This window comes from Galeopterus variegatus, unplaced genomic scaffold, assembly GCF_000696425.1.
Source record: "Galeopterus variegatus unplaced genomic scaffold, G_variegatus-3.0.2 Scaffold3943, whole genome shotgun sequence".
In the NCBI taxonomy this organism is placed as follows: Eukaryota; Metazoa; Chordata; class Mammalia; order Dermoptera; family Cynocephalidae; genus Galeopterus; species Galeopterus variegatus.
This window is the reverse complement of record NW_007730054.1, coordinates 118,369-127,008: the sequence shown is the minus strand read 5'-3', so window position 1 is coordinate 127,008 and position 8,640 is coordinate 118,369.

Here is an 8,640-nt window from a genome sequence, read left to right as displayed (position 1 = left end):
AGTCTAAGGGGGGGGGGGGGTATTACCTAATATGTGCCATCACCACAGCAGCCGCACCCACTCTGCTGGATGTCTGCTGGAGAGTGAGGGTGGAAAGGTGATTGGTGCAACATCCCCCCAGGCAGAATTTACTACTTCTTAGAGAACCACAACCATCTTCAGATGAACCTTGAGGGGATTTATTTAAAGAAATACAACTAATCCTCTTGGGTTCCCATAATTTGCACTTGCAAAAACTCTTTGAAAAGGGCTGAGGCATGCTTCTTCAATATATAGATATCTTCACCAGGAGACAAAAAAACTGATGTCTGGCATTTTAATGCCCCATGCAAAAATAATCAACTCAGCCCCCAGGGCCCCAACAGGGGTTCAAAGAGCACTCCCTCCAAGTGTTGGGACTGCATGACTTCACTACAGAGGGAGGAAGAAGCGGGGAGCCAGTGCGGGATGTGGCAAGCCCAAGATTTCTTTCCACACTTCAAAAATTAATCGAGAACCTTGGGAAAATACAAAAGGTACAATGTTTAATAAAAATTTTAAAGCTTTGTAAATTGTTGACATTAAATGCAAAAAAAACCCAAAAAATTGTCCCATTCCAAAATAAGTATTATATTTTCCTAAGAGAAAGTGTTTGCACCATGAGCTGACATTGTATAATATATGTTTAATTAGGTGATTCTAAAAGTTATTCTAGCACGTGCATAAACCTGTCCAACATAAGGCCATGTCGTTGGCTCCTTCCCAGGAGAGGGTGCGCATGGCACTTAGTTGCTAACAGTAGCAGCCTTTAAGGCCTGTGCCTACCAGGAGCACACAGATCAAATCAGCTCACAGAGTCTTGTCACACATTTATGTTAAAAGGGAGAAAAGCCACCTTTGGGATTTTTCCAGAGCTTCAAATAGTCTCCCTTCTCACAGCTCATCAGGCGTAAAATGGTTTCCCTGTTAGCTTTCAGCCACCCTTGCCTTCCAGACTAAGGAGATTTGAAACCCCTCTCCCCAGGTTATGGAAGATACAAAGGACTTTTCAGTTCACCATATTTTCCTGAAAGAAAATCTCTCTGTCTCATAAAAGCAGCCCCAAACCACACGAAAGTGTTGGGGCAGAGGGAAGGAGGAAACCCAGGCCAAGCCGGCGTCAGTCACTTCAACTACCAGGCGGCCTGTGTCAGATGATTGGCATCAGGTGATTCCGGGGTGCCAGGCATTTAGCAAAACAACCTGCCCTCTTCTAATAAGGAGATTCATTGGAGGATTTACTGTCCTGAAAATGAATGTGGTGATCAGGCCTTTGCATTTGTGCACTGAAAGAATAGAGGCATGCTTTCACCTTGGTAGAAAATACCATTTTCCACCTCATGCCCAGCCCACTCCTCCACAAAAATGAAGCACCATTGCTTTAAATCCACTAAGGAACAACAAACAAAAGTATGTCAATTCCACTTTAAAATCTTTGTTCTGTAGCTATTGTCATCTTTTTTTCTGTTCTCTAGTCCAAGAAAACTAGAATTACCTGAATTTAAACTGCTGAGTTAGTTCTGACAATTTCATAAAATCATAAAACATTTCTTCTTCTGTAATGTTTTTATTTGTTATGTTTGCACCACAGACAGCCTGCTATCCATTCTGTTCTAACTTGTCTAAAGGAATCTGAGGTGCTGGCTTCAGGTTGTCTGGAAGAGCCCTTACTAAGGCCCCGGGGGTCAACATTTAAACTACATCTGAGGTCTTTTGGATTAGGATTTGTACATTTGGGTGAAGACATCCTCGAAAGGGGTGCATGAGCATCACATTGTAGCTAGTATTATCCCCATTGAATGAAATGTTTGAGGCTTAGGGAGGTTCATTCACACAGGTAGTGACCTGAGAGTCTAATTAAGTCTGTCTGGTTCCAGAATCTACACACTAAGTCCTACACGATGCTTCTCCCCTACTAGCAACACATACAGACCCAGAAGTTCTGAATCAATGCCTCAAAAAGCAGGGCAACTGATAGAGCAAGAGTACCCCCTGCCTTCCCTAACTCCAACTTGGAACCACCACCCATCTTCCCCCACCCAGTGCAATTTCGGCTGAGACATATACGTGTGCCTCACAGACAATGTGCGACAGAGGTCTGGAGCAGAGGCAGTGAGCAGGTTCTTCAAGGAAGAGCTACATACCAGTGCACAGGTGGGACAGTGGCAAGAGGAAGGGCTGGGATGCAGGAGCTAAGCCTGGCAAGAAGTGGAGCCCAGTGCAGGCTGCAACAGCTTTGTGTGGTGTCCAGACACCATGGTAAGGAACTAATATGTAGTCAAGAACACTGTCTTACCATAATAGAAGATATTTTGTTGCCAAGTTACCAAGAACGTCTGGAAGTGTAAGAGCTGGGCTTCGGTGGAGATTTCAGCTAGATAAAACTTTTCCTATGGCTTCTCACCACTGTTTTTCAGTGGCAATAATGACTCAGAAAACAATCTTTAAAAATATTTTTATCACCAATATATGTTCAGTCAAGTGTCCTTAAGTAATAATGTTTCTTCTGAGATGGACCCGTCTAAGTCAGATATTGTCCAGTTTTCTGCAGCGACCAGACTTGCCATTTAGGGAAGACATCAGACACATGCCATTCTCTATTGCAGGCTATAGCTTCTCACTACTCTTACTAGGAGCTTCCCATCCCTGGCTGCAAACTAGGAATACACGGGGACTATAATCAGCATGAATGTCATAGTAAAAAATAAAACACATCTAGTGTCCTCAGTAGAGAATGACTATAAAATATGACCTGTCCACATATTTGGATAAGATTAATCTCTATGCATACCCCCAACCTGTAGCAAAACTATTAACAGTTAGTAAAGGATGTGCTGAATTTTCAGTAGAAAGCCAGCTATAATATAGTACAAATGAGCAACGGTTAAAGTGCTGAGTCTGTGGCTGAGACGGTTAAATGCAATTTCATTCACCCTCTGACCTCCGTGCCTCTGAAATGATCAATGGGAAGCTATAATACACATTTATTTACAGTTATGATGTTAACATAAAGGAAATATTTTAAGCAAATCATTTTTCCATTTCAAAGATGGCTTTTTTTTTTTTTTTTTTTTTTTTTTTTTTTTCATATACACTTAATCAGATGTGAGCATACCCAGCTTGACCATTTTATACGTAATTTGACTTTATGGAACCTTTGTAAAAATAAGACAAAAGTGACCTCTCTAGCCCACTGCTTGGTAGGAGGGAGATACTTTTTTTTTTTTTTTTTTTTTTTTTTTTTTGCTTCTTATTCATATACACTTAATCAGATGTGAGCATACCCAGCTTGACCATTTTATACGTAATTTGACTTTATGGAACCTTTGTAAAAATAAGACAAAAGTGACCTCTCTAGCCCACTGCTTGGTAGGAGGGAGATACTTTTTTAAGGAAGAAAAAGGTGTCTACCTCTTCCTCCAGGCAGGATTGCACACAGCCTGGATTTCACTCCCTCTGACTGGATTTATGAGCAGTGTTTGGAATGTGCAACCCTAAGCATGTAGCCCTGAAGAACTGCCCACATTCAATCCACAATTACTCTGTTACCCCAGTGTCATTCAATGGAAAATCTCTAGGAAACTTTTCAGAAATCTGCCAAGGTGTTTCAGTTGAGACAAAGTTTGTAAGGTTTCTGGTGAGAAGCGGTTAGGTATGCTAGATGCCTTAAGATCTTCAGGGAAGTGCCAAACTACATGGAATTGTTTCACATCCTGCACATTGAAAAATAATGTTTTTAAAAAATGTTTTATACTGGTACATTTACCTGAAGCTTGACCCTAATTTACTTATATACAAATTAAATAATTTATTTAATAATTTTTATACACATGAAATTTTCCAAAAATGCAAATACTATGTAAATCTAAAGAAGACTCTATTTTGTTACCTTACAGAGATTTGCTTAACATTTTGGAAAATTGTGTCACAAAGAGAAACTCAGGTCATAGGATTTATCAATGACCTTATAACACAAAATACTTTAGTTAGTCTGTACTAGTAGTTGTTCTATTCAGATGATGATTGAATACATGTATGAATGTGTATCTTTAGATCTTATATTGAAATATCAAATCTAAAGGAAAATGACAACGAAATTCAGCTGACTATTTGAAATTGTGTTTTATAGCTTTGCCCATAAAAGAGAAGCTACCAAGTGCCTTCTCTCCCAATGTGTTGTGGTTTTTTTCTTCCTAATGAAGAAAAAAAATCATCAAGATGAAAGAAATATTTTACAAAGAAACATCCTAATAGAGTTGTCAAAGATAGATCACATTTTCAAGGAATCTTGTCCCTGGAATGTCTACAAATAGTCTGATCAAAAAAGAGCAAATCTTAGAAGTATAAATGATTGCAAAATGTGGTAAGCTACACAATATTGGAGAAGGGCTAATCTTACTAGCTGTGCAAGAATTTATTAGAATGATAATGGAAAAAATGAAAATAAAATAATTTTTTACTTTTGCAGTGAGCAGTGTCACTGTTTCAAGGAGAGTTGATGAGATGGCAAACAGTGTTGAAAATTAGCCATGGAATGAACTAAAACAAGCAATTTTTATAGCAAGTGTTTGAAAGCATCCTGGATGATAATGAAGATTTACTGCTCACATACAAAAGATCTGCAAGGAAGAAAAGAATTACAGAGAACTAATATTTTCAGTATTACTGATAATGTACAAAAAAGTATGTCAATAGTTGAAATTATTTTAAAAAATTGAAACAAAAAAGAAATCCCATTTCCAATATCATCGGTTGTATCATAGATAATGGAACCAGCTGAAATTTGTCAACAACAAGATTTTGTAAACAACTTAAAGTACTACCATGTTTTAGTAAACCATTCTATTTATTATCAACACTAGTGGGAAATAATCTTGGTGAAACATTTCACAAATCAATAAGCATTTTTGTCTCGAATTAATATTTAAGACTAATCATTTGAATGACAGATTATTTAGAAACCTATGAAATGAAAAAGATATTAAAATTTTTATTTGACATAACAAGTAATCTTTTCTTACAGGTAACGTGGATCTCCAGAGGAAACAACTTATAAATATTATGCTCACTATTTGACACTGTAGTAGAATTATTTCATTTAGTCACCAATGAATGAATGACAAACTTAGTACCAAAATTAAAATATTAAAAAATGATGTACTTATCTTTCAAAGATACTGTAAAGTTAAATGAAGCGACCCTTGAGATGCAAAGAAATGAAGTTAAGCACATTAATGTGAAATAAATTTTCATGGGAATTATCAAGAAACTTAAATTGCTTTTAAAATAACCATTGTCAGTGAGCATTTTCACTGTTCTTCCTTCTGGCTGTTGCATGAGGTTAGGTGCAAGGTTGATGTGGAAATACATTGCTCTCATGTGGATGCTACCAGAAGATGAGGTGTAAGGGTCTGAATGAATTGGTGATTAGTGTGCAATTCACTCACTGAAAGTGGAAAAAGCCATGTCAGCCAACATTTGCAGAGATACCTGAGGGAGGAAAAAAGGACAGGGACCAAAGAATTTCATCACCTTATCAAAAAGTTACAAATTTCAAACCCACCTTTTTAAAAAAGAAACTAAACTACTTGTTAGAGTATTTCCAACTTCATAGTTACAAGAGAAGAGTTTCAGGGCTATATCACAGTCACTACAAAGCATGGTGACAAACACATCCCATGGGATTCGCCTCCACCTTCAACGTGTGAGAGGCTGACCTGACCCGTGTGCATCCACATGCGCACCACTATAGGATGGCCAGTCACACTCTCCAGACAGAACTTAAAGGAAAGGCTTTTTATTTGGAAGACACTGACCAAGAGGCAGGGGATAAAGTCCCAACTGCCTCTCTGATCAACTGAGTGCTGGTGTTTATATAGGTAAATATATGAGGTGACAGGATGTAGGGTTTTCAAGTGTGATGGACAGCTGCTTTCCTTATGATCGTAGTTCATCATTAGGGGCTAGCTATAAAAGGGAAAACAAAGTCAGTTTTATGGGATACACATCAGTGTGGGGGGTTTCTACATTTACAAGTACAGTGACTATAAATACACTGAAGTGGTCACTGTAAAGAAACTTAAAAACAGCAAAGATGACATTAACCGTTTTAAAAATTTTCAAGGCAAATATGAAATTAGTGGAGTTAACATGGAACAAATATAATTATATTATGTTTTAAGAATTATTTTTAAATATTTTAAATATTACTATTATATACGTGTAATATTTATGTATTGTAGCCCAATGATAAGAAATCTGTGCTGCAAAAAATATATATTTATTTTGTTTGGTTGCCTTTTTTTTCTGAGAAGTGCAGTATTTATTGAGCCAGTTGTTTACTTAGAAAATTAGAATCATGGGTAGTTTATGTTTTATAGGAAATGTGCATCTTTAACTTATGGTCTATCTTAGATGATGTCTTACCCACCTGGCAAGAAACATAAGAAGCATACAGCAGTACTGTTTCATTTTCCCTCCTGTCCTTTGTGATGCTATTGTCATTTACTTTTCACTGTACATATGTGTCATAAACTCCACACTACATTGCTATTTACTTTGCTCTATGTAGTCACTAATATTTGGAGAAACTGAAAAATGAGAAAAAGGTCTTTAATATTTGCCTCATAGTTACCATTTCGAATGCTCTTAATTTCACAGTGTAGATCTAGTTTCTAAGTGGCACCCTTCTTCAGACTGAAGAGCATCCTTTAACATTTCTTGTTATACCCGGCGAACAATTCTCTCAGCTTTTGATTGTATGAAAATATCTTTATTTCATTTTCATTATTTGAAAGACGTTTTTGCTGATTCAGAATTCCTGATTAATAGAGGTTCATTTGTGTTTCTTTCAATATTTAAAAAAATGTCATTCCTCACCTTCTGGCTTGCGTTGTTTCTGATGGGGTTAATGGTGAATGTTGCTTCTGTTCCTGGCTGCATTTGAAAATTTTTCTCTTTCTTATTTGTTTTCAGGAACTCTACTATAATGTGCCTCTTTGTAGTTTTCCTTGTGTTTGTCCTGTTTGGAGCTCATTAGGCATCCTGGACCAGGGTGTTTGTAGTTTTCAACAAGTTAAGAAATTATTTTTTCAAATATTTTTCTATTCTTCCTTTCTCTTTTCCTGGGACCTCAATTTAGCATTTGTTAGACCTTTTATATTATCACAAAAGTAACTGAATCTGCTTTTCCTTTCTTTTTCTGTTATTCACTGTAGAAAGCTTCTATTGTTATGTGTTCAAGTTCATTGGTCTTTTCTCCTGTACTGTCTTTTCTGCTATTAAGCTCATTCAGTGAACTTTTTCATTCTGATATTGTGTTTCTTATCCCTAGAAATTCCATTTGCTTCCTTTTTTTAGTTTTCATTTCTCTCTCATGTTCATATTTTTATTTGAATGCTTACTAATTCCAATATTTCTATCATTTCTGAATCTGTTTCTATTCCTCACTTTTTCTCCTGATTATGGGTCATATTTTTCTTTTCCTTTACATGTTGAGCACACTCTGATTGATTTTATTAGAGTGTTGATCTTCTTGATTTTGTTGTCTTTCTTTAAAGAATGTTGAATTTTTTGTTCCAGCAGCAATTTAATTGCTTGTGAATTAGTCTGATTCTTTTGAGTCTTGTTGTTAAGCTTTACTAGGTCAACCCTTGAGTAACTAGTTTGGCACTGCTCCTACGACATGGCTTTGGTGAGGTCTCCACTGAACACTCCAGGTGTTTAATGAGGTCCTTCTACTGTGACTAGACTGAGTTCGAACCCGTCTCAGCCCTACGCGTGCTCTAATAGTTTCTCAGCTTCTGGCTTGTGGTTACTTGTTCTTAACCCAGTAGTTGTTTTTCCCCAGCCTCATGGAGTTTCATCCTAGACCCAAAGGAACACTTTACATGAATTTCTGGAAGTTTCTCTTCATTTCTCCTTTCTCCCTGGTTCTCTGCCCTGCAGATCTAGCCCCCACTCCCCACCCCCATCTCCCCAGACTCTCATCGCTGTCTCTTGAGCTGAGCAAGATCACTGTTGTCTGCTTGGGTTCCTGCTCCCTGCACTGTGGTTCCAGAACACACCCGCAGACCAAAAAACCAGAGCAATCCTATGACACACCTTATTGGTTTTCCTTCTGTGAGGAATCACAGTCTCATGCTGGCTCTTGTCCAACCTTTGAAGATAGTTGCCTCACATATTTTGTACAGATATGTATTGTTTACCACAGGAAGGCTCTTCCAATACTAGCTCCTCAGTCATAACCAGAGGCAGAGTGAGTTGCCTATTCATTTTAATTTTTCTCTTATACTGCCCCGAGAAGCATATCGTAAAACAGTTTTCTACAGTCTCCTATATGTATTACTCTTTTTTTCCCCCTAATCCACCCTCCACTCCCTACCACCTGCCAAAATATTTGGCCTTCAAAGTCTTAATAAATACCAGAAACTGAAAGTATTCCCCAACACGTGGCAGGATTTTTAAGTAGAAGATATGTTTTCTGTGCTCCTCTGTCATCACTCTGCCCGAGGTCATTCCATGTGAATTATCTTGACCCTCCACTTGTGAGTAAGGCACAGCTCGTTGGCTGGACTACCCCACTTCTCGTTTTCCCTACTGTGTTGGTCTGCAATTTTTCTT